General features: G+C 46.1%; 1 long non-coding RNA gene across 1 annotated transcript; it reads left to right on the top strand.

Moving 5' to 3' along the window:
• Positions 1–21208: 21208 nt before the first annotated feature.
• LOC120964322 (uncharacterized) lies at positions 21209–26851 on the top strand. Its single transcript, XR_005756199.3, has 4 exons — positions 21209–21344; positions 22503–22569; positions 23212–23690; positions 26254–26851. It is a non-coding gene; the product is annotated as an uncharacterized lncRNA (long non-coding RNA).
• The last annotated feature ends 714 nt before the right edge of the window (positions 26852–27565 follow it).

The following is a 27565-nucleotide window of genomic DNA, read 5'->3' on the forward strand; positions in this document are numbered from 1 at the left end:
TAATGAACTCCTTCATCCAGACTGCTTCCTGTGCTGCCTCCGAGGCTGCCATGTACTCCACTTCACATGTAGATCCCGCCACGACGCTTTGCTTGCAACTGCACCAGCTTACTGCTCCTCCATTCAAAATATACACGTATCCGGTCTGTGACTTCGAGTCATCCAGATCTGTGTCGAAGCTAGCGTCGACGTAACCCTTTACGACGAGCTCTTCGTCACCTCCATAAACGAGAAACATATCCTTAGTCCTCTTCAGGTACTTCAAGATATTCTTGACCGCTGTCCAGTGTTCCATGCCGGGATTACTTTGGTATCTTCCTACTAAACTTACGGCAAGGTTTACATCAGGTCTGGTACACAGCATGGCATACATAATAGACCCTATGGCCGAGGCATAGGGGATGACACTCATCTTTTCTATATCTTCTGCCGTGGTCGGGCATTGAGCCGTGCTCAATTGCACACCTTGCAATACAGGCAAGAACCCCTTCTTGGACTGATCCATATTGAACTTCTTCAATATCTTGTCAAGGTATGTACTTTGTGAAAGACCAATGAGGCGTCTTGATCTATCTCTATAGATCTTGATGCCTAATATATAAGCAGCTTCTCCAAGGTCCTTCATTGAAAAACACTTATTCAAATAGGCCTTTATACTTTCCAAGAATTCTATATCATTTCCCATCAATAGTATGTCATCCACATATAATATGAGAAATGCTACAGAGCTCCCACTCACTTTCTTGTACACACAGGCTTCTCCGTAAGTCTGTGTAAACCCAAACGCTTTGATCATCTCATCAAAGCGAATGTTCCAACTCCGAGATGCTTGCACCAGCCCATAGATTGTGCGTTGGAGCTTGCATACTTTGTTAGCATTCTTAGGATCGACAAAACCTTCCGGCTGCATCATATACAACTCTTCCTTAAGGAAGCCGTTAAGGAATGCCGTTTTGACGTCCATCTGCCATATCTCATAATCATAGTATGCAGCAATTGCTAACATGATTCGGACGGACTTCAGCTTCGCTACGGGTGAGAAAGTCTCATCGTAGTCAACCCCTTGAACTTGTCGATAACCCTTAGCGACAAGTCGAGCTTTGTAGATGGTCACATTACCATCTGCGTCCGTCTTCTTCTTAAAGATCCATTTGTTTTCTATGGCTCGCCGCTCATCGGGCAAGTCAGTCAAAGTCCATACTTTGTTTTCATACATGGATTCTATCTCGGATTTCATGGCTTCTAGCCATTTGTCGGAATCCGGGCCCGCCATCGCTTCTTCATAGTTCGAAGGTTCACCGTTGTCTAACAACATGATTTCCAGGACAGGGTTGCCGTACCACTCTGGTGCGGAACGTGTCCTTGTGGACCTACGAAGTTCAGTAACTTGATCCGAAGCTTCATGATCATCATCATTAACTTCCTCCCCAGTCGGTGTAGGCACCACAGGAACATTTTCCCGCGCTGTGCTACTTTCCGGTTCGGAAGGGGTGACTATCACCTCATCAAGTTCCACTTTCCTCCCACTCAATTCTTTCGAGAGAAACTCCTTCTCTAGAAAGGACCCGTTCTTGGCAACGAAGATCTTGCCCTCGGAGCTGAGGTAGAAGGTATACCCAATAGTTTCCTTAGGGTATCCTATGAAGACGCATTTTTCCGATTTGGGTTCGAGCTTTTCAGGTTGAAGTTTCTTGACATAAGCATCGCATCCCCAAACTTTTAGAAACGACAGCTTAGGTTTCTTCCCAAACCATAATTCATACGGTGTCGTCTCAACGGATTTAGATGGTGCCCTATTTAAAGTGAATGCGGTAGTCTCTAAAGCATAACCCCAAAATGAGAGCGGTAAATCGGTAAGAGACATCATAGATCGCACCATATCCAATAGAGTGCGATTACGACGTTCGGACACACCATTTCTCTGAGGTGTTCCAGGCGGCGTGAGTTGTGAAACTATTCCACATTTCCTTAAGTGTGTACCAAATTCGTGACTTAAATATTCTCCACCACGATCTGATCGTAAGAATTTTATTTTTCTGTCACGTTGATTCTCAACTTCACTCTGAAATTCCTTGAACTTTTCAAAGGTTTCAGACTTGTGTTTCATTAGGTAGACATACCCATATCTACTTAAATCATCAGTGAGAGTGAGAACATAACGATATCCTCCGCGAGCCTCAACACTCATTGGACCACACACATCGGTATGTATGATTTCCAATAAGTTGGTTGCTCGCTCCATTGTTCCGGAGAACGGAGTCTTGGTCATCTTACCCATGAGGCATGGTTCGCACGTGTCAAATGATTCGTAATCAAGAGACTCCAAAAGTCCATCTGCATGGAGCTTCTTCATGCGCTTGACACCAATGTGACCAAGGCGGCAGTGCCACAAGTATGTGGGACTATCGTTATCAACTTTACATCTTTTGGTATTCACACTATGAACATGTGTAACATCACGTTCGAGATTCATCAAAAATAAACCATTGACCAGCGGGGCATGACCATAAAACATATCTCTCAAATAAATAGAACAACCATTATTCTCGGATTTAAATGAGTAGCCATCTCGAATTAAACGAGATCCAGATACAATGTTCATGCTCAAAGCTGGCACTAAATAACAATTATTGAGGTTTAAAACTAATCCCGTGGGTAAATGCAGAGGTAGCGTGCCGACGGCGATCACATCAACCTTGGAACCATTCCCGACACGCATCGTCACCTCGTCCTTCGACAGTCTCCGTTTATTCCGTAGTTCCTGTTTTGAGTTACAAATATGAGCAACCGCACCGGTATCAAATACCCAGGAGCTACTACGAGTACTGGTAAGGTACACATCAATTACTTGTATATCACATATACCTTGGGTGTTGCCGGCCTTCTTCTTGTCCGCTAAGTATTTGGGGCAGTTCCGCTTCCAGTGACCACTTCCCTTGCAATAAAAGCACTCAGTCTCGGGCTTGGGTCCATGCTTTGACTTCTTCCCAGTAACTGGTTTACCGGGCGCGGCAACTCCCCTGCCGTTCTTCTTGAAGTTCTTCTTACCCTTGCCCTTCTTGAACTTAGTGGTTTTATTCACCATCAACACTTGATGTTCTTTTCTGATCTCTCCTTCCGCTGATTTCAGCATTGAATATACCTCAGGAATGGTCTTTTCCATCCCCTGCATATTGTAGTTCATCACAAAGCTCTTATAGCTTGGTGGAAGCGACTGGAGGATTCTGTCAATGACCGCGTCATCCGGGAGATTAACTCCCAGCTGAGTCAAGCGGTTGTGCAACCCAGACATTGAGTATGTGCTCACTAACAGAACTATTCTCCTCCATCTTACAGCTGAAGAACTTGTCGGAGACATCATATCTCTCGACCCGGGCATGAGCTTGAAAAACCAGTTTCAGCTCCTCGAACATCTCATATGCTCCATGTTTCTCAAAACGCTTTTGGAGACCCGGTTCTAGGCTGTAAAGCATGCCGCACTGAACGAGGGAGTAATCATCAGCACGCTGCTGCCAAGCGTTCATAACGTCTTGGTTTTCTGGGATTGGTGCATCACCTAGCGGTGCTTCTAAGACATAATCTTTCTTGGCTACTATGAGGATGATTCTCAGGTTCCGGACCCAGTCCGTATAGTTGCTGCCATCATCTTTCAGCTTGGTTTTCTCTAGGAACGCGTTGAAATTGAGGACAACGTTGGCCATTAGATCTACAAGACATAGTGTAAAGATTTTAGACTAAGTTCATGATAATTAAGTTCATCTAATCAAATTATTTAATGAACTCCCACTCAGATAGACATCCCTCTCGTCATCTAAGTGAAACATGATCCGAGTTTAACTAGGCCGTGTCCGATCATCACGTGAGACGGACTAGTCAAGATCGGTGAACATCTCCATGTTGATCGTATCTTCTATACGACTCATGCTCGACCTTTCGGTCCTCCGTGTTCCGAGGCCATGTCTGTACATGCTAGGCTCGTCAAGTCAACCTAAGTGTATTGCGTGTGTTCCGAGGCCATGTCTGTACATGCTAGGCTCGTCAACACCCGTTGTATTCGAACGTTAGAATCTATCACACCCGATCATCACGTGGTGCTTCGAAACAACGATCCTTCGCAACGGTGCACAGTTAGGGTGAACACTTTCTTGAAATTATTATAAGGGATCATCTTACTTACTACCGTCGTTCTAAGCAAATAAGATGCAAAAAACATGATAAACATCACATGCAATCAAATAGTGACATGATATGGCCAATATCATCATGCTCCTTTGATCTCCATCTTCGGGGCACCATGATCATCTTCGTCACCGGCATGACACCATGATCTCCATCATTATGTCTTCATGAAGTCGTCACGCCAACGATTACTTCTACTTCTATGGCTAACGCGTCTAGCAACAAAGTAAAGTAATTTACATGGCGTTATTCAATGACACGCAGGTCATACAAAATAATAAAGACAACTCCTATGGCTCCTGCCGGTTGTCATACTCATCGACATGCAAGTTGTGATTCCTATTACAAGAATATGATCAATCTCATACATCACATATATCATTCATCACATCTTCTGGCCATATCACATCACATAGCACTTGCTGCAAAAACAAGTTAGACGTCCTCTAATTGTTGTTGCAAGTTTTTTACGTGGTTTGTAGGTTTCTAGCAAGAACGTTTTCTCACCTACGTCTGACCACAACGTGATTTGCCAATTTCTATTTACCCTTCATAAGGACCCTTTTCATCGAATCCGTTCCGACTAAAGTAGGAGAGACAGACACCCGCTAGCCACCTTATGCATCTAGTGCATGTCAGTCGGTGGAACCTGTCTCACGTAAGCGTACGTGTAAGGTCGGTCCGGGCCGCTTCATCCTACAATGCCGCCGAAACAAGAAACGACTAGTAGCGGCAAGAAGAATTGGCAAACTCAACGCCCACAACTGCTTTGTGTTCTACTCGTGCATAGTAACTACGCATAGGCCTGGCTCATGATGCCACTGTTGGGAATCGTAGCATAATTTAAAATTTTCCTACGCTCACCAAGATGCATCTATGGAGTATACTAGCAACGAGGGGAAAGGAGTGCATCTACATACCCTTGTAGATCGCGAGCGGAAGCGTTCCAATGAACGTGGATGATGGAGTCGTACTCGCCGTGATCCAAATCACCGATGACCGAGTGCCGAACGGACGGCACCTCCGCGTTCAACACACGTACGGTGCAGCGACGTCTCCTCCTTCTTGATCCAGCAAGGGGGAAGGAGAGGTTGATGGAGATCCAACAGCACGACGGCGTGGTGGTGGATGTAGCGGTTCTCCGGCAGGGCTTCACCGAGCTTCTGCGAGAGAGAGAGAGAGAGGTGTTGCAGGGGAGGAGGGAGGCGCCCAAGGCTGTGTGTTGCTGCCCTCCCTCCCCCCCTTTATATAGGCCCCCTTGGGAGGGGGGGCCGGCCAAAACCCATCTAGGGTTGGGGGGGCGGCGGCCAAGGAGTGGAAAGGGGTGCCTTGCCCCCCAAGGCAAGGGGGAAGCTCCCCCTAGGGTTCCCAACCCTAGGCGCATGGGGGGAGGCCCAAGGGGGGCGCCCCAGCCCACTAAGGGCTGGTTCCCTTCCACTTTCAGCCCACGGGGCCCTCCGGGACAGGTGGCCCCACCCGGTGGACCCCCGGGACCCTTCCGGTGGTCCCGGTACAATACCGGTAACCCCCGAAACTTTCCCGGTGGCCGAAACTTGACTTCCTATATATAATTCTTCACCTCCGGACCATTCCGGAACCTCTCGTGACGTCCGGGATCTCATCCGGGACTCCGAACAACTTTCGGGTTTCCGCATACATATATCTCTACAACCCTAGCATCACCGAACCTTAAGTGTGTAGACCCTACGGGTTCGGGAGACATGCAGACATGACCGAGACGCCTCTCCGGTCAATAACCAACAGCGGGATCTGGATACCCATGTTGGCTCCCACATGTTCCATGATGATCTCATCGGATGAACCACGGTGTCGAGGATTCAATCAATCCGTATGCAATTCCCTTTGTCAATCGGTATGTTACTTGCCCGAGATTCGATCATCGGTATCCCAATACCTTGTTCAATCTCGTTACCGGCAAGTCTCTTTACTCGTACCGCAATGCATGATCCCGTGACTAACGCCTTAGTCACATTGATCTCATTATGATGATGCATTACCGAGTGGGCCCAGAGATACCTCTCCGTCACACGGAGTGACAAATCCCAGTCTCGATCCGTGCCAACCCAACAGACACTTTCGGAGATACCCGTAGTGCACCTTTATAGTCACCCAGTTACGTTGTGACGTTTGGCACACCCAAAGCACTCCTACGGTATCCGGGAGTTGCACGATCTCATGGTCTAAGGAAAAGATACTTGACATTGGAAAAGCTCTAGCAAACGAAACTACACGATCTTTTATGCTATGCTTAGGATTGGGTCTTGTCCATCACATCATTCTCCTAATGATGTGATCCCGTTATCAATGACATCCAATGTCCATAGTCAGGAAACCATGACTATCTGTTGATCAACGAGCTAGTCAACTAGAGGCTTACTAGGGACACGTTGTGGTCTATGTATTCACACATGTATTACGATTTCCGGACAATACAATTATAGCATGAATAATAGACAATTACCATGAACAAAGAAATATAATAATAACCATTTATTATTGCCTCTAGGGCATATTTCCAACACTCCTTCCCACGGAGAGGGTTGACCATTCACTTTGAGCTTGCCAAGAACACTCTTCACTCTCTCTCTCTCTCAATCCTCTACACCAAATCCTAGATCCCCAAGTGATTTGGGAACATTTGAGAGAAGTTCTCCAATCAAGTGATAGATCCACTCCTTCCCCTTCTTTGCACCCAAGGAATTTGTGATTTGAGCAAGTCTTGAGCTTTTCCCCATCGTTCTTGTTACTCTTGGAGGTTGGAGACTCCTAGGCGGTAGGAGTCGTTCGGAGAGGAATCGATCTTTGTGATTACCCCCGAAAGTTTGTGAGGGTTTGGAGACCACCCCAAGGTCTACCACTAGTGGTTGGGAAACGCCTTCGTGGTGTTGTCTCAAAGAGAGAATAGGGTGAGCATTTGTGGCGTTGATGTGCCTTCATGGTAACACCCACCTCTCTAAACAGTGACGTAGCTTCCCTCCAAGGAAGTGAACATCGGCTTACATCCTCGTCTCTCGGAGTTGCGGTTATCCCTAACCTCAACTCTCTACTTGTGGTTACTTGTCTCTTTGCACTTACTTATATCATATTGTGCTAGCTTTCTCATATACTTGTATTACTTGATTATCTTGCTTAGCCCTTAGCATCACACTTGCAATTGTTAGGCTCACTTTCTTATTCCGCATTATTGCCTAAAATTGCTAAGTAATAATTAAAATTTGTAATTGTACCTATTCACCCCCCCTCTAGGTTCATCTCGATCCTTTCAACAGCGAAACCTGGATGCTCATATTGGTTCCTACATATTCTACGAAGATCTTTATTGGTCAAACTGCAATGACAACATACGTTGTTCTCATTGTCATCGGTATGTTACTTGCCCGAGATTTGATCGTCGGTATCTTCATACGTAGTTCAATCTCGTTACCGGCAAGTCTCTTTACTCGTTCCGTAATACATCATCCCGCAACTAACTCATTAGTTACATTGCTTGCAAGGCTTATCATGATGTGTATTTCCGAGAGGGCCCAGAGATACCTCTCCGATACTCGGAGTGACAAATCCTAATCTCGATCTATGCCAACCCAACAAATACCTTCGGAGATACCTGTAGAGCATCTTTATGATCACCCAGTTACGTTGTGACGTTTGATAGCACACAAGGTATTCCTCCGGTATTCGGGAGTTGCATAATCTCATAGTCAAAGTAATATGTATAAGTCATGAAGAAAGCAATAGCAATAAAACTTAACGATCATTATGCTAAGCTAACGAATGGGTCTTGTCCATCACATCATTCTCCTAATGATGTGGTCCCGTTCATCAAATGACAACACATTAACGAGCTAGTCTAGTAGAGGCATACTAGGGACACAATATTTTGTCTATGTATTCACACATGTATCAAGTTTCCAGTTAATACAATTCTAGCATGAATAATAAACATTTATCATGATATAAGAAAATATAAATAACAACTTTGTTATTGCCTCTAGGGCATATTTCCTTCAGAAAATTCAATGGTTAACTCTGTAAAACGGATGCATTCATCATCTATGGGCGTGCGGTTCCTACATGCAGTTCATCCAGTGACGTTTGTGGTCAGATATGTCTGTCCATACTGCAGTACACTATCGCCGACATACTCACTTTGCAACTCTCTCATTTTCTTTTCTGGAACTCATTTGCAGTGCACTCAGTAACAAAAGAGAAGAGGCCATCGTTGTTCATCTCAAGTTTCATTTTGTTGTTTTGGGGAATGCGGTGCATATTCATTGATATTTTGTTTTTGGAAAAAGACATAAAATTTAATGCAGTTCATTAGCATCGACTATGTGGTCGAGACATATTTATAAAAAAACATTTTGAGGTTCACTAGCCTCAGCTGAATGGTTCACTTGCCAGTCTGATGCAGGACTCTTCAGTACATTCTATTTAGAACAAAATGCATTTAAAAAAACATGCAAACGTAGTGCACTTTAGTCTGACAAAAAACCGACTATGAAGGAGTTTTCAGTACACTCCATTTAAAACAAAATACATTTAAAAAACATGCAAATACGGTGCACTTTGGTCTAAAAAGGAGTCCACTACGAAGGACTCCTAAGTACACTCCATTTAGAACAATATTCATTTAAGGAAATACAAATTCAGTGCACGTTGGTCTTACAAAAAGTCCACTACGAAGGGCATTCTAGTATACTCCACTTAAACCAAAATACACTTTAAAAAAGGATCCAAATGTGATGCACTTTGGTCTTAAATAAAGTCCACTTCGAAGGACTTTTCAGTACACTCCATTTTAAAAAATGCATTTAAAAAATGCAGTTCTCTTAGCTCTCTGATGCAGTGCGGTTTTCAGTCTGAAATAGTGCGTTCTTTTGTCTGATGTGGTTCACTCATTGATTTTGATGTTGCGAAAAACAGAGTGTCCACATTTCGAAAAAAAATAAAAACTGCTCTTAAATCGTAAGGAATTAGAGATAGTGTTCTACATGAAAAGTTGTGCCTCGTTGATATCTTTCCAACGGCGTATCATTTGAATCATTCCGGTGAGCAATTTGTAAGAATTCATGAAAAAACTACCGCTGCCACTCGTTGTCCGCCGCACCATTTTCAAAATTAATTTAAAAACATAAAGAATCTCAAAAAACTTTATACAAATGAGAGTTGATCCTCGTCTGTAGCTTTCCAACGGCATATCACACGCCTCGTTTCAATAAACGATTAAAAACTAGAGCGAAAACAGTACCGAAAATTGCAAAAAAAAAATTGAAAAAATAGAATTCCGCAATTTAGTAAATTTTAAACTGCTCTTAAACCATAACAAATTAGAGAAAGTAATATATTTGAAAATTTTGCGCCTCGACAATATCTTTCCGACGGTGTATCATTTGCTTCATTCCGACAAGCGGTTTAGAGAAAAAAAGCAAATATACGCTCGCTGCCACTCGTCGGGCGCCACACCGTTTTCAAAACTGCTCTTAAACAGTGACGAATCATAAAAAAGAAATAACATGGCGAAGTTGTGCCTAATCCATAGCTTTCCAACGGTATATTACATGCCTTATTCCAACAAATGGTTTAAAAACTGAAGCGAAAACACTACCGAAAAAACGGCATGCTTTTTTTTCCGATGGAAAGTTCACTCGCAACAGTACTGCAGTGCTCTTACTTCAACAATGACGTGCACTTGCGTTGAGCGTGCAGTTCAAAAGTGTTAGCAGAATAACTATTCTCCTAATATTAGAAGAATAGACCGGCTATATATATTGTTGCCTTGCACTACTCTAAGAATTACCTTGTGATATTTTCATTATATGTACGTGTGACATATATACTGAATATTGTTGTGATAGCAATAACAGATGGGATCGCGAGAAGAACTATAGGAGGGGGACTCCACGGCAGACATGGAGCTATTGTACCAGTTGACGAATGATAGGCATCGAGCGGAGCAAGTTAGAGAAGCGATGTTAGCCTGGGTTAGAAGTGTTCCACCGTCTCGATGTGGTGTCCCAATGTTGAAGAAAATAACAGAGAGATGGTTCAATGACATCTTGACGGAGACGACCTCGGATGAGAGGTTGCGGGTCTGGTCGGATCTGAGTTCAACCATCATACCCACGCCGGGTGAGGTGGTTAAACGGGTTCTTCATGAGGCCAGATCTTCGATTCCAGAGCAGGCGGCCCGCTGATGCCCGTTCGTTCCTAGCACTTGGTGTGCATTTAGTATGTGTGGGGCCTCGTAATGCATGATCAGCTGCCTCGCACGAATTTGACCGAAAACAACTAGTCAAACTATTAATTATTTGATGAGACATGTGTGTTGCAGTGTACTTATTACTATGTTTGTTTCATTAATATACTTTTAATTACCATGTCATCATTGTAATATTGTATGCATGTATGAACGTTGAGACTACATTTTGTATATGTAATGCAATGTGATGGTCAAATGCAAAATGTTGCAATCACGTGATTAAAACGCTGCCATGCATGGCAGCGTTTCTTCTGTCAGCCCGGATTTCTACCTGTGACGACAGGCGTCAAAAGTGCTAGCCGCTGCTGCCCCATATGACCGGCGGGCAGGAACGGATACTCGCCATTGCAACGTTCGGACCAGTGGCGGGCCCTAAGCCATGCCCACCACTGGGACTGTTCTACCAGTAGCGGTCAACACGCCCGTCACAGATGACATGTTAACAGTGGAGGATACCACTGAGAGCCTGATGGCCATTCCAACAGTAGTGCGGAGGGAGTCTAGGATGGTTTGCTGCTCCGTCGCCTCCTTTATTTGGGCCGCCTCAAACTCTGCCATGGCGTCATCCATGGCGAAGCACGCAGCCGAAGGAGCCGGATCCGCCTTGCCCATGTCGTCCTCCTCCTCCTCCTCCGGCTTCGACGAGTCAGGAGACGGGCCGGCTGCGATCGGGGCTTTGTGCCTAACCCAAATCTCCTCAAGCAGTTGTAGGCGCCGCTCCGGCGTGTGTATGGCATACGTCGTGACCTTCTGTCAGGCTATGGCTAGTGACGGATGACGAGCGGATGGGTGGGTGGCGGCGCGGAGGGGAGGGAAATGAGATGCGCCTAGGGTTTGGGGTTGCCGTCCGGCTTAAATAGCCAGTCTTGGGTCACCGGGCAACGCGTCTGAGCCATGTCATGAATGCGTCCTCGCCACCCTCATCGAAATCGGAGGAGACATCCATCAAATCGATGGTGTTCGAGTGATTCTGCGTGGGTCCATGCGGTTAGTCTGATGTGGCGGACACGTATACCCCAGATTTGGGGGTGGATATGAAGGGTACCGGACAGTCCGGTCTTTTGGGGCCAGTATAAGAAGCTCGACCGGGTCGGATTTTTCTGACCAGACAATGACCGAACCATCCTCCCGCGATAGATGCTCTAATAGTAGAGATTTTTTGCGTTGGAATTTGGGTGTCTTTATTCAACAAAAGCGCACCTGGCACAGTCTGCCATGAGGCTACCAACCAGGAATGGAGGTACATTATCTGTCTAAGCCTCGGTCACTTGCAGCGAATAGGCTCGCTTGGCGCAAAGATGAGCCGGAAGGTTGAAGATCTAGAAACATGTTGAATACTAAAAGAGTTAAAACTAACAGACAGCTCCCCAATTTCCATAAGAATCGGTGCCACAACAGAACGTGAGTTGTGGCAAGTGTTCCAGAGGTCTACCACCTCCAGGCAGTCCATCTCCATTACGACATCTTGCAAACCTCGGAGTGTAGCATATATCACACTGTCACGCAAAGAGAGCGCTTCGGCGATCAGAGGGTATGTAACGCCCACGTGAGGCTTACACCATGCTCCAAGGAAGCCCGACGAAGAGCGGGCTACACCGCCCGCCCCTTCTTTCTCCAGACCGCTGTCAATGCCAGCATCTGTATTTATTTTCACACAAGCACCATCAGGTGGGCGCCACCCATACCCGGGAAGAGCCAAGGCCTTCTCCTTTGGTAGTTCCAATAGGGCCAGGTTCTCTCGGATGATCTTGAGCGCATTTGCCGGATTGGGTCCTTCTTCATCATGTGTCCGTTTATTACGTGAATGCCAAATGATCCACATAAATGACACTATCTTCGCTCTGACTTGATCAGTGAACATTGGGTCACAGAGAATGTCTCGCGCCCATGTCTCGGGATGTAGAGTCGAGGTAACTGGAAATCAAACCACCGCTGAGCTTCATCCCAAAAACCCTTGGCATGCGGACAGTGTATAAGCGCATGCATTAGGTCCTCTTCCGCTGCCAAACAAAGTTTGCACCGACTAATATCACGAATATGTCGCCGATGTAGTGTTTTCTCATCTGGTAGAATTCCCCGAATTACTCTCCACCAGAAAACATGAATCTTGGGTACTACATTGAGCTTCCACAAGCGATTCCACATCTGTTCATTTGCATTTGAGGCTCTTGTAGCCGGCCCTTCTTCTAGAGCAGAACACTCTTTTTGAATCATGAGAGCACGGTACGCTGATTTGACGGTGTAGATGCCGGACTTCTCGAAAGCCCAAGCCAAGAAATCTGCTCCTCCTGCTGATCGCAATGAAATGTTCAGTATAGCTGCTGCATCAGTAGGAACAAAGGTGTCTCGAACTAGGTCCATCCGCCACGACCAGTTCTCATCATCAATTAAGTCACTCATAAATTGTACCGAAGTGTTCGGAGGTTTGACGACAGGTTTCATTGTCAATGTACCTGGAATCCACTTGTCATCCCACACAGATACACTCGAACCATCCCCAATCCTGTTAATTAGTCCAACATTCAAGGCGTCTCTTCCCGCGATAATAGCACGCCAAGTTGCTGATGAGTTTGAGGGTGCACTAGCATGCATGAAGTCACAATCAGGAAAATACCTCCCCTTGAGAACTCTGGCGCACAAGGAAGTTGGGTCAGTCAACAGTCTCCAACCGTGTTTCCCTAGCATCGCCAAGTTAAAGAAACTGAAGTCACGAAATCCCATTCCGCCATTACATTTTGGTACCGTGAGCTTATCCCAAGCTAGTCAGTGCATAGATCTTTTATCTAAGGAACTGCCCCACCAGTATCTAGCCATTAAGGAAGTGAGTATTGAGCAAATTTTCTTAGTGAGTAAGAAACAGCCCATACTATGCGCCGTAGAGATTTGACGCTCCAACCAGACATACCTTTAGTCAACAAATAAGTCGTGCATACAATCCCGAGAAGACCAAGGCGTACATACGGATAAATGGACAGAAGGATCTAGTGCGACAATTAGTAGTACTCCCTCCGTTCCTAAATATAAGTCTTTGTAAAGATTTCACTAGGTGGACTACATACGAAGCAAAATGAATGAATCTACATTTAAAATGCATCTATATACATTCGTATGTGGTTCATAGTGAAATCTCTACAAAGACTTATATTTAGGAACGGAGGGAGTAATAGATAGAGCACCGATCGATGAATATAAAATTATAAACTACAGATAGATAATTGAATGTATGGACGGATGAAAGAATGAATCAATAAAGCAACAAAACTTTATCTACAAACCTAATTTGACCCTCCGGATTAAGACCAGGCATATACTTGTCCATAAGAAAAAGACAGGAAAGGGCGGAAAGAAACAAGCCGAGGAAGATGAGCAGAAGCAGGAGGAGCGTCATGAGGGGGTCTTCCTCGACGAATTTGGGCACCTGACTGGCGATGTCAAGAACTGAGACACCGGCGAAGCCGAGCAGGCACGTTATTGCCCATCTGCTGCACTCGTCGGCCTCCGGCACCACCAGCTCCTGTTCGTCCGCGGCGGCAGCCATCGCGCTTCGTGCGACCTCGACCGATCTACTGAAATTTTCAGGGTGGACGTGGGCCTGGTTAAGCGGTATTTGTTTGTTGGGATCCATTGCATCCGGCCGGCGGTACAGGACAAATTGACTGGCACGTACTAGGAAACTCTGAATTAATTTAGAGCATCTAGAACCTCGGATATCAAATCCGGGCACTCAAACGCCTGCGGACACGTCGCGTCTGTGAACAGTGGTCGGTCACATCTTAAATTTACTCATCTGCATTTAGATATCTCATATTTGAAATATTAAATTCATAGAAAAAACATGCAAATGAGGAAATCCTACGTAGATCAACCTATACTACCATAATCCTCATCGGAGAGTACCTGGGCGGCAGCCGCAACTCCGGTTGCTCCGCCTCGTCATCTAACTCCACTTCCGTGTCAAGTTCGGCAAAAAGTGTGTCGGTCGCCGTCCGTTCCTGCCGGATGAACTGTCGATTGGCCTCGACATAGGCCTCATCCTGAATGGACTCCAGGATGGCATGCTATTCCGCCATCTTCGCCGTTTGGGCTACCGCGAACTCCGCCATGGCGTCCTCCATGCCGAAGCCTGCAGTCGGCGCCAGCTCATTCTCCGGCTGCTCTGCCTTGCCCTCCTCCGGATCTGCCACCTCCGTCAGAACCGAATGTTGCTCCGACTCTGGCGAGTCCGTAGGCAAGCCAACTGCGATAATAGCCAGACTTTGGCCTCAGGCGGCAAGCTGAGGAAGCGCCACGCGGCGTACACAACCCCACCGGAGGAGACGCCCATGGGACTGTTGGGTTTTCGGGCGATTCCGTGTAAGATTTCATTGTCAGTCCGATGTGGTGGACGGGCCCAGACCTTCTTATATTCGCACCATATTTGGGCTCGATATTGGGGATACCGGTTAGCCCGGGCGTTTAAGGCCCGTTTGAGACGCCCGTCTTGGTTAGGTTTTTTTTTACTGAACCGAACCGTCCACCCAAACATATGAGAGGGGTTTAGGGTGCCCGACTATAGATGCTCTTATCCAACTCATATTGGTCTACAGACCCTAAAAAAATCATATGGTCTGCATAGGTTGGTACAAGATCGTAAAATGGAACATGCAGGCCATCTTTTAATTGATCCCAAATTCTTAGTCGTGTGCATGCATGATTTGGACGAACCGAGTAGCCGCACACACAGCTGACACGCATGCATGCATTTCTCTGGTTCAACCTTTGTCTTTGTTTGTGTGATGTGGATGGATGTGTATGTGCATTTGTTTGCATTTCTGTGGTTCAACCTTGACATGTGAGCTGAGTGAGGTGAACTCGCCTGCGCGCTCACATGTGGCTTCTGCACCCAGTCCATCCCCACCGACGGATAATTCCAATGCTCTCTTTGCAAAAGAGCTTTGTGACTTGCTCGCTAGCGTGGAGACTGTTAACCCTGGAACTGGAAGGGCGATTGCTTGCCTCCTGGCGGGAACGACATTCAAGGGCAAATACAAGAAGGCGAGTGATTGCCCTCGGACCGGTACAGTGAAGGAGAAGTCACTAAGGTGCAAAGGCAAGAAGAGTGGCGCCATAGGTAAGGCGCCCGCAGCTGCTTAATGGATGATTCCCAGTCCCTCGGCTCATACTCACAGTTTGGGTCGTCATTCTGGTTTCAGCGTGGTCCACTATCTTTTGTTGGGATGTTCTTGTCGGGTTCAAAATTGTTTTTTTTTTAGATCCAGGAAATTGCTGGCTTGATTCAGATTTAGCAGGAAGCAATGGAAACATAACATGGTGAAGATCCGAAGATCAAAGAAAAAGAAAAACAACAACCGTAGTGGTTGTAGAACAACACTACACTCCACGGAGCGCCATCCACCCAGTACAAGGCAGCGCAGCTCCGACCCCGGTGACCACGAGCTCCTCTGACCGGATCCACCTCCAGAACGATGCCCCCAAGAGAGAAAGCGACGCCGAATAGCGCCACCATCGTCCGATCTAAACTAGATCAAGGGTTTCCCCCGGAGCACGTCGGGAGAGACAAGGTGGGAGCTGCTACATCGATGCCTCCAACAAGGGAGCGACGCCAGAAGGCGCCGCCATTGACGACTCCAGCCATAACTGGAGTACAACTTTCGTCGGCAGTTCCACCTGCATAGCCCGAGCCTAGGATCCGATCAGCATACGCACGAGACCACCACCTCTGCCTCCACGGCCAACCGCACCTCCCCGGCAAGCCCGACGAGCTTCCAACCTTGCGTCCGCGTCCCCCACTGGACGAAGGATGCAACCCTCGCAGCGGTGCCATTCTTCTCCCATCGGAAGGATGCAACCAAGCAGCACGCCATTCGTCTCCTCGAGGATGCAACGTCTGCGGGCCATTCCTCTCCCGACGAAGGATGCAACAACCGCCGTGACGCCACTCCTCTCCCTCCAGCCACCACCATCTCTTCCTCCCACCCGCAGCAGCGTCGGGCTGTCCGAACCACCGTCAGGAGGATGCAACACCGAGCAAGGGTGCCATTCATCTCCCACAGCTTCTCCCGCACAGCTAGTGGCCGGCCGCAACGCCAACGTTCACGCTCATCCCGCGCCCATCACGCTGCAGATCCACGCAGAGCAATAAGCGCACACGCCTCCCCGGATCTGACTGCAGCGCATGTCCGTGCGCAGCACCACTCCTCCCCTCCACACGCGTGCCGGCAGCCGCGCCAGATCTGCCCTGCCCCGCGCAGCTCCACTCCTTCCTCCACCACGCGCGCCGGCGGCCGAGCCAGAGCGCACTCGGCAGCAAGCCCTCCGCAACTCCAGCCGGTGCTCGCCCGACGCGGCGCGCCTGCGTCCCGCGCGACCACCACGCGCACAACCCGCATCTCGACACGCCGCCGCCATCCACGCCTCGCCGCCCGCACCCCTCAACAGCGCACGCCAGATCCGCGTCCGCAGCACCTGAGCAGAGGAGCTCCACCGTCCCAGCCCACCACCGGATCCGCGCCACACACACCAGATCCGCGCTCGCGCGCCCACGCCAACGCGCATCCGCGCCTCCGTGCGCCACCCCGCAGGCCAGCCGCGCCGCCTCGAGCGCGCGCAGCAGCTCGGGCTCCCGCCGAGGCCACCAGCCCGCGCCAACCACCTCTAGACGGAAGGGGGACAGAGGCCCCGCCGCAGTCGAGCCGCGCGGGCTTTGCCCGGCGACCGCTGCCGGCGGCGGCGAGGGGAGGAGGAGGATGGTAGGTGGGCTGCTGCGGCGGCGGCGGGTCTGCTCCCGAGCCGCCCGCGGGGGCGACGCGAGAGCCCTTCCGGGTTTGGTGGGTTCAAAATTGTGGTGTACAAGCGTGAGGAGTTATTGTGTGTTAGGAGGGTTTGGCGGATTGCACGTGTGCTCGTGGGGTCATGATTGGTGAGTAACCCAATTATGGTCTGATTGTATCGGTTTTAGCCCGGTTTTCCCTAGATTAACCGGGCAATTCTCTTCTTCTTAATTAATCGATGAGGCAATTCTTTTGCCTCTGTTTCAAAAAAAATCTTAAAAGACATCTTTCAAATCAAGCGTCGGAATTCAGATCCGTTTTCACTATTGGATTTCTCACAATGAGATTTTTGAAACTAGATCGCGCATGGGTATGATTCGATGAAATTTTCTTGATGCCAATTTTGATGCTATATAATGCAACTATTAAACATGGTACAACTTTCAAAACAATTTTGAAACCCATGCAACTTCCTACGAGGTTGCAACCTAGCAACCTTTACAACCAACTTTTTATGATGTGCAACTAGTCTGTCGTCCCAGTCAACTACCAAGCAGTCGATATGCAACATTCCCCCGCCCTACATGTGAATGTGTAGTTTTTCACTGTTGGCACAACCTTCCCCACACACACCCTACCAACGATACGTGCAACTTAGTCTGTTGTTCCAGCCAATTGCCTACTAGTGGATGTGCAACTCCTTCCCCTCCCTACTTGTGGATGTGTAGTTTCAGTTGACGGGGCAGTAGACAATGTTGCACATATTCTGTCCTAGCCCTCCTGAGAACATATCTCAGGTTCCGGATCCAATCCTCATAGTTGTCACCAGTTGCGGCTAATTTTTCTTTCTTTAACAAAGGGGCTAAGTTTAAAGCGTTGTGAGTCATTGATCTACAACGGTAAACACAAGATTCACTTACACATTGTTCATAATTAATGTGCACTAGTGTTTAAACAAATTTTAATATAAAGTGCGCTATCACTCAAATCAATATCTCTCATAATTGAAAGTGAGTAATTCAAGACCCTGATCTTATTCATAGCAATTGGTGTGGACATCACTGATGATGTGAACTTCAATTGGTAGGCAAACTTGTCGATCATATCTCCATATGATTCTTGTTCATCTTTCGATGATTTTTGCTCCGAGCTCAGGACTACCCTGCTAGAAGTTCAACACAACCAATGGTGGAAGTGATGGCACGATATGTGGAGATCAAACGGAAGCAAGCGAAGGAGGAGTCTGCTCTGTTGTCAGGGTCAAAAAATGCCCAAGAGTTCTCCATCAGCAAGTGCATTGTTGTTCTGCACAAGAGAGAAAGCATCCAACGCTATGAAAGAGCCGCTGCCTACAAAGTCTTCAAAAGTATTGAGAACAGTGAGATTTTTCTCAATTCTGCCGCCGAAGATGAAGAGAACGCTATCGTGTTTCTTCGGAGCAAAATGGCCGAGTTGCCTCAACGTACCTGAGGTAAGCTACGTATGACTGTAGGTCAGTAAATTGTGTGTTGTTCCAGATCAGTAATCCTCTTATGACTCTAGATCCTTGAGAATTTGAAAGATGGACATTATACCCTTATTCAATCTTTCAGAAAATGTATGATACATGTTTCTTCCATGGCCCATTCCTTTCTAGCTGAACTGTTGTTTCTTGTCAACCATTATTTAAGCTATAGCTTCTTCTCAACCATTGGAGCAATGGACAGTTTTGTTTCTTGTCAACCATTTTTTTCAGGATCATTTCACAATAGTACTGACCTGGAACCTTTTTAGGTTCAATGCTAGTTCATTTGAGTTTGTCTTTTATATTTTAGAACCGTGGTGAGAAATTGTTTGCCCATTAGACTTTGTCGTGAGTTTTTCTCTTCCACGAAAAAATTGTTTGGTCTGGAAGTTTCTTCGTGAAATGATATGACGATTTTATTGCTTTCTGGATTCTAGTTGTATGTTTATTGAATTGGTACAAGTATAATGTAGAATAATTAGGATTCAACAAGCGTAAACATGTTACTTCCCTTGCCAATGAATTGACCTAATGAAATGAATGTAGTTTGTAAATCTCGAAAATAAAAAATAAAAGGTGCATCAAAATCTTTATATTGCTTCCATTTGGGAAACTGGCAATGGCTTCATTTATTATACAGCTACAACAGTGTTATACCTTGTTTTTTGAGACGCATATATTCATTATGCTTGTTCGAGTCATTCTTTTTGTTCTCAGCCGGACACATATATTCACCATATCTATCACCTCTCTTTGATTCAAAAGCAAGCAAATTCATGGAACTTCTATTGTTAACAGTAGCAACATTACCTTGTTTTCTTCAGTATCATCAACTTTTTTTTGGTCTCACCGAATCAGGTTGATAAGTGGAACAAGCAGAGGGAGAATGGGACGTTTGCAGGGTCCCTCTAAATCGTCTGTTTGAGAGTCTCCTCAGTTGCTTTCGTGTCGGTGCTACTACTGTCTTGTGGTTGGAATTTATGCTCCTGTCATGTACTCTCTTCCAACAATCGATGTAGAACATCAATTGATTCTTTTCTCTATGTTGCATAAATAGTTCAGCATGCTTAAATGTACACATGTCTTTCCTGGGACTTTGCGAATGCCGAATACCTATGAGATATTTTTGGTTCCAACTCATGCTGATGTGAGGATTATGTTGTTGTTATGTGACTACACAGTTATGTGATGATATAGTGATTCCAAGTCTCAGTGTCCCATGTCCTACAATCCAGTTTCTGGATCGGGCAAACTACTATTCATGGCAAGTGACATTTGCTCCATACCGAAGCACCTGTAATGATTAGAATCCATTCAACGAAAGAAGATTGCAAATCATGCATTGTGAATGACGAATCTCGTCATTCAATATATACCGACCGCCGCAAGCCTATGTAGAGCTTGGTAAGAAATTTTCCAATTACTCACACCAATATACTAATCTAGATACCGTCAACAATCTAGACATTGTCTGTCATCTGATTGTTTCGTTGGCCACGGACCAAATCTGTAGCATATGTGCACGTGAATCAAATGTTGCCAACTTTGGCATCACCTTGATGAGGTCATCGAAATGTCGTTCCTAAGTAAAAGTTGCGTGTCATTTTTTTTATCATTTTGTTAGCGTGTCATTTTTTTTATCATTTTGTTAGCATTATCCTTACAAGTTTAGAGTAGCAAGCCTCTGAAGCTTAGTCTTTCACATTTTTTTCTCACCTGTCGTCTTATACAAAACCGTATTGCGGCGTTATATATATTTCTCTACACTCCCGTTGCAAATCACGGGCTTTTGTGCTAGTAGGTCCTATGCAACTTCGATCTGCACTCGTTGATGGGTTGGCCATCGCCGTTTAGGAAATATCTGGTACAAAATACCCTGGGAAATTATGTCTTCAAATTGAGCCTTGACTGGGCTCAATTGACTGAGAAAACGACTCATCTTTCTCTTCTTCCTTTGTCCACCGTCGAAGCCAGCCCAAGCCGAACTGACTGCCTCCGTCGTCACGACAATAACCAGAACACTATTTCTGGGGATGATTTCTTCACCACGTCTCACCACTTGGTTGATTGGGACTTGGGGGCCTATGTATTGCAGGCACGTGTATTACTTTGGGACCCCATGGGGTAGAATTGGGTGGTGACTCTATCTTCTCTCCGTAAATTTTTCGAACGTGCTTCCTACTTCCGGGTGTGCATCTAGCTATTTTACATACGGAGCTGCTAAAAATCAGTCGACTGAGACTTCGCCGTTCGATCTCGTGTTGCTTGTAGATTCACGCTGGCCCACTTTTGTCTTTGTTTCGGCCTGTGTACGTCACAGACCGGCCCGTTTTGCTTGTTTTTTTTTGGAGCGATTCTTCTAATGTCTTGTTTGGGCCGGCCTTGATTCGCGCGAGCATCTCGCGTTTCTTTTTGTGGGCTGGGGCAGGTGAAGACGAAGTAGCAGCCCCATGGTAATTAAGAGGAGGGGATTGGCAGTCGTCAGTCCATTTCATCCTCTGTCTCTCTCTATCCTTTCTCTGTGAAAATCCGAAGATCTCTGAAGCGAATCGAAGAGAAATCGCCGTGCTCCTCCACAGCCAACGAGAGGATGGGCGACGCTGCGCTGATGGTGACTGCAATCCCATCTTTTCTTTTTCTTTTCTGTTTGTTAGTTGGTGAGATACAGTAGATCTGAGTGGATTTTTTGGGTTTCATTTTTTGTTTGGACCAAGTCCAGATTAGTAGATCTGAAGCATAGAATCATCCCTTTTTTTATTCAACCGGGGGTGGTAATGTAGTGCGTATATATGAAGGGATTTGAGTCCAGATTATAGCCTTGAAGCATACAGTGGTCAGTCTATTTTTGTTTGTACGCTTCTTGCTTCAGACGTCTAGGTCTCAAGAAGTGGTTCTCTCATATCCCCTAATTTGGACTTCGGACATCTAGATCTATCACTGATCCATCACCTAGGGAGAGGTTCAGTCCCTTGTTTGTTTATCTTAGTCCAGGGTAGTAGCTTTTTAAGAATATGATTTTCGGCAGAAACAACTTTTGTGTGAACATGTTTGAGGAATATTACTTAAATCAAATCCCCTCATGTGTATTTGCTGAAGCTATCACTAAGGGTGGTTCAGTCATTTGTTTGTTTATTTAGATTACCATAGTTGTTCAGTAGCATGTCTCTTTTAAAAGAAAGAGAGATTATCACTGAATGTACAAGTAGGAGTGGGTATCTTTTATTTGTTTTTTCAGAACCCCTATCTAACCAGTAGCATGTTATTTGAAATATTTTCTTTTGTAAACAAGAGAGATTACTACTGAATTGTATCACTAGAGATTACACTGAAACCTTTTTTCTCTATAGAATGTATCAGTAGCATGTTTACTTGTTTTTGCCAGTGCTTTTGCTAAGACCCTATTTAATTAGTAGCATGTTCAATTTTTTTTCCACGGAATCAAAAGATAATGATTACTGCAACTAAGTTTCCAGCAGCAGCATGTTTTTTCAGTTTTCTTTTTTTGCTTAAACCATATGAATCAGTAAGATGTTCATTTTTTGTGTATGAATCAAGATATTATGGTCTCTTGATAGATTCATCTTTTTTTATCTCCACTTCGTAATGTAAATATATTTTTTGGTCATCAGCGGCGACGCCAATGAAAATGATCATTATCTAGAAATCCTTTTTGTTCAGAAACATACAAGTATCACACTAAAAATCATTAGCTGAATATGTATGAGTCTCACTAGCACAAATTAATGTTTGGCGGCTTTTTTATGTGCAGAGGAGATGGTTTGCAGAGTTTGCCTGAGCCCTTGCTACCGCGAGAGCAGGTCAAGCGACATTAGCATGTATGTCTGGGAGTTTAAAAACGCAGGGATAAATCAGCAGCCTGTATTTTTTCATTTTTTTCATTGTATGATCCTTACTTTTAGTTTGTACTCATCATCACAGAATATATTATTTTTTGAAGCAGAGGGGAGCCCCTAGTTTAACTAGTTGTTTACATTGAATTTTTTTAATCCATCGCGTCAAGCTCTTCTGATTCATTTTTCTGAACTCATGTAGCATGTAGAATGTGGAATGTAGATTTTTGTAGGATTTCAGGGTTTTGATGTTCATGTTCAAAACCATGTAGACTTGTTGCTTGTTCCCGTCATTTCCTGTAGGTCATATTCCAGTCCTTAGTCATGCCTAGAAATATATGCTAGTTTCTAGACTGAATTTTTAGGTTGTAGCAGCTTGACCTTTTTACATCAGTGCTTGATGCATCAGGTAGATTCATGATTGTTTGTTTCTTTTGATGTATTTTGTGTTACAATCTTTTTTATCCAGTCTAGAACACACATACTGTCATGATAGGTATCTTTTTACTTTTCAATTTTTCGGCCATGATTGTTTTTCATAACCACGAGGGTGCTTTTTCTAATTTTTTACAATGATTATTTACTTCATTTGTTTTGTTTTCACTTTTTTCCGTGTCAACAAAATAGATTATGCCATGCAACGAAAGGAATAGTTTCAACAACCTGTCAGGAGATACGCTGAAGTTTAAGGCAAACAAACGGACGTACACCGTCAACTGTCACAAGGGGCCTAGAGAGAGTGCAATGTATGGGAGTGAGTGGAGGAAGTTTGTTTCAGACAACAAGTTGGGGAAGGGTCAGCTGGTTCTCTTCTACTTGGACCAGCCTTCCCCAAGGGTAGTTGTCTGTGTGATTCAATTCGGGAATGACACTGAAGATGAAGGATCCAAGGATGATGATGACTACATGGAAGTTTCAGATGAAGAAGACGAGGATGGAGAAGCCAACAACAAACAATGATGGCGACATGATTCGCACTAGGGTTCTTGATCTGACTCAAGAAGAGGAATCAGATCTGGGAGGGCTCCTTCTGCTCAGCAATGGGTTCATAGGGTTGCCATTTTGTACACCGCCTCACGAGGACTGATGTTTTTTTGGGGAGCATGGTATGTATCCATTTTCTCACTGTTTTTTTTTTCTTTTTTCTTTTTTGCATGTATAGTTTTTAAGTAAGTGGTGCAAACACTTTTGTTCTATGTTAATCCTGAAACGGGGATCTTTTGCATTAGTGAAACTGTTATTTCTGAAATTTGTTTTTTACTTTTGTTTTTATTAGTTTAACTATAACTCAAAACCTTTCTTGAAATCTCTTAAATCTGGAAATGTTTTTACTTTTTGTTGCTAGTTTTAATCTGAAATTGCTTTTTAATTTGTTTTAATCCCACACTAGGCATGCAACTGCATGTCTTGTAGCTTGGTCTCAACTAAGGGGCGGGGGACCTTTGTTTTGTCGGAGGGGGCAGCGTCGAGAGAGATGGGGCCGAGTTGCATGTCCCACACTAGGCATGCAACTGCATGTCTTCTAGCTTGGTCGCAACTTGGGGGGGGGGGGCTTTGTTTGGTCGAAGGGGGCGGCATCCAGAGAGATGTGGGCCCAATTGCATGTCCCACAATAGGCACGCAACTGCATGTCTTCTAACTTGGTCGCAACTGGGGGACCTTTGTATTATTAGAGGGGGCAACGTCGAGAGAGATGGGGCCCAGTTGCATGTCCCACAACAGGCACGCAACTGCATGTCTACTAGCTTGGTCGCAACTGGGGGGACATTGTTTTGTTGGAGGGGGCGTCGAGAGAGATGGGGCCCAGTTGCATGTCCCACACTAGGCATGCAACAACATGTCTTCTAGCTTGGTCGCAACTAGGGGGGCCATGGTTTTGTCAGAGGGGCGGCGTCGAGAGAGAGTGGGCCAGTTGCATGTCCCACAACAGGTTCACAATTGCATGTCTTCTTACTTGGTCGCAACTGGGGGGGCCTTTGTTTTGTCGGAGGGGGCGGCGTCGAAGAGAGGGAGCTCAGTTGCATGTCCCACACTAGGCATGCAACTACATGTCTTCTAACTTGGTCACAACAGGGGGAACCTTTGTTTTGTCGGAGGGGGTGGTGTTGAGAGAGATGGGGCCAGTTGCATGTCCCACACTAGGCATGCAACTGCATGTCTTCTAACTTGGTCGCAACAGGGGGAACCTTTGTTTTGTCGGAGGGGGTGGTGTTGAGAGAGATGGGGCCAGTTGCATGTCCCACACTAGGCATGTAACTGCATGTCTTCTAATTTGGTCGCAACTGGGGGAGACCTTTGTTTTGTCGGAGGGGCGGCGGCGAGAGAGATGGGGACAGTTGCATGTCTCACACTAGGCACACAACTGCATGTCTTCTAACTTGGTTGCAACTGGGGACATTTGTTTTGTCGGATAAGGCGGCGTCGAGAGAGAGTGGGCCAGTTGCATGCCCCACACCAGGCACGCAACTGCATGTCTTCCAGCATGGTTGCAACTGCATGTCTTATAACTTGGCTGCAACTCAACCTCCATTTTTTGTTCTAGGGGAAGATGCGTTAGTTGCATGTCCCATAACAGGCGCGCAATTGCATGTCTTCTAACTTGGTCGCAACTGGGGACCTTTGTTTTGTCGGAGGGGGTGGCGTCAAAAGAGACGAGCCCAGTTGCATGTCCCACAATAGGTGCAACTGCACGTCTTCTAACTTGGTCGCAATTGGGGGGCCTTTGTTTTATCGGAGGGGCGGCGTGTAGAGAGAGGGGGTCGAGTTGCATGTCCCACTGTAGACACGCAACTGCATGTCTTATAACTTGGTCGCAACTGGGGGGGGGGGCTTTGTTTCGTTGGAGTCGGAGGGGGGCGACGTCGAGAGAGATGGGCCAATTGCATCTCCAACAACAGGCGCAACTGCATGTCTTCTAACTTGGTCGCAATTGGGGGACCTTTGTTTTGTCGGAGGGGGCGGCGTGTAGAGAGAGGGGGGCAGTTGCAAGTCCCACACTAGACACGCAACTGCATGTCTTCTAACTTGGTCGCAACTGGGGGACCTTTGTTTTGTCGTAGGGGGCGGAAGCGAGAGAGAGGCGGCCACTTGCATGCTCAACCATTGTCACGCAATTGCAATGCCTTTTCAACACACACGCAACTACATGTCTTATAACTTGATTGCAACTGGGGCATTTGTTTTTGCCGGAGGGGGCAACGGTAAGAGGGAGGGCGCTAACTACATGTCCAACTATACTCATGAGACTGCATGTCTTCTAGCATGGTCATAACTTAGTGTCTTCTAACTTACTTGCAAGTAGGGGCCTTTGTTTTGTCGGAGGGGCGGCAGTAAGAGAGAGGGGGCAACTAGTCATGCAATTCCAAGCGCTGTCCCCCAGACTATAACTACATGTCTTTTTACAAACATTTTTCACAACTAGACTTTTCTGCCTGGTCGGAAGGGGGCAGCTTCCCCGTGAATCCTCTACCATCGCTATGTGTCACACGAGCACCATAACACCCCCGTTTTCTGCCATGCCCGCAAACACAAATCAAGCACCCGATCTCACTACTAGTTTGTGTTTTTTCTTTTTTATCTTTTTTTTTAAATCATATACAATTTTTTCCTTTTTTATTTTTGCATTTTTTTGTTTCCAAGGATTAAGAAAAAAATATTTTTTTGTATCAGATTCTTACAGCGGAGCTCATTTTCTCAAAAAAGGAGCATATTAAAGGAGAGAAGAGTTACTTGTCGAGATCCTCGGACACATTTTTAATGTTGTTGTGAAGGAACGGAGTGACTATAGATGGTGTGTTGCTGTTTTTTTATTTTCCTTTAAGTCTCTGGAATGTGGACCCAGGCTCAACATCTTTCTAGAGGCCACCCAGCGGCACTGTTTGAATTGAGAGATGAGCATAGACAAAGAGAGGAAACGAGAGAGGAAGGAAGCCGCATCATGGGGGCGGGCACATCAAAGTTTTCCGCGGCGGAAGTCGCCGGCGACAAGATGCTCGACGCCCCTCCAGACTCCTCGCGCCCTGCTGATGAGGTAAGCTACGGCCCCTTTTCCCCTCTCTCCCCTCCACCCCCCAAATTGTGCCCCCATTTGCGTGTACGCGAGGTGAAATCAAGCTGCGGATGTCAATTTTCTATAGTCTAGGGTTCGATAATCTGTTGAGAATCACGATTCCGAGAGGGAATTGCAAGTCGAGAAGAGGGATTTTTGGTGTGTTTTCTGTGCTTTTTTGTGCGAATCATGAATCTGAGACAGTGAATTAGTGTTTGTCGGCTCGAGCTTGTACTTTTCTGTGGTCGGAGCGACTCTGGTTGGATGGATGGTTGTGCACAGCTGCCGCGACAGGAGGATTCGCCAGCAGTTGCGCAGCTGTCACGGCAGCGCTGCAATTAAAGTAGTTAAACTAGTTAAACTAGTTAAATTAGGGGTTCAGAAAAATGAATCAGAAGAGCTTGACGCGCTGGATTAAAAAAATTCAATGTAAACAACTAGTTAAACTAGGGGCCCCCTCTAATAATACAAAGGTCCCCCAGTTGCGACCAAGTTAGAAGACATGCAGTTGCGTGCCTATTGTGGGACATGCAATTGGGCCCACATCTCTCTGGACGCCGCCCCCTCCGACCAAACAAAGCCCCCCCCCCCAAGTTGCGACCAAGCTAGAAGACATGCAGTTGCATGCCTAGTGTGGGACATGCAACTCGGCCCCATCTCTCTCGACGCTGCCCCCTTCGACAAAACAAAGGTCCCCCGCCCCTTAGTTGAGACCAACACTACTAGGAAAAGGCCTACTAATGGCACACCTAATTTGGCCATTAATGGCGCATTAGTGGTGCGCCATTAGTAGCACGCCATTAGTATATTTTACTAATGGCGCACCACTGGTGCACCATTAGTATCTGGTATACTAATGGCGCACCCCAGATGCGCCATTAGTATATACAACAGTGCGCCATTAGTATGCCTCTCAGGGGGCCATCTATACCC

This window comes from Aegilops tauschii, chromosome 5, assembly GCF_002575655.3.
Source record: "Aegilops tauschii subsp. strangulata cultivar AL8/78 chromosome 5, Aet v6.0, whole genome shotgun sequence".
NCBI lineage: Eukaryota > Viridiplantae > Streptophyta > Magnoliopsida > Poales > Poaceae > Aegilops > Aegilops tauschii.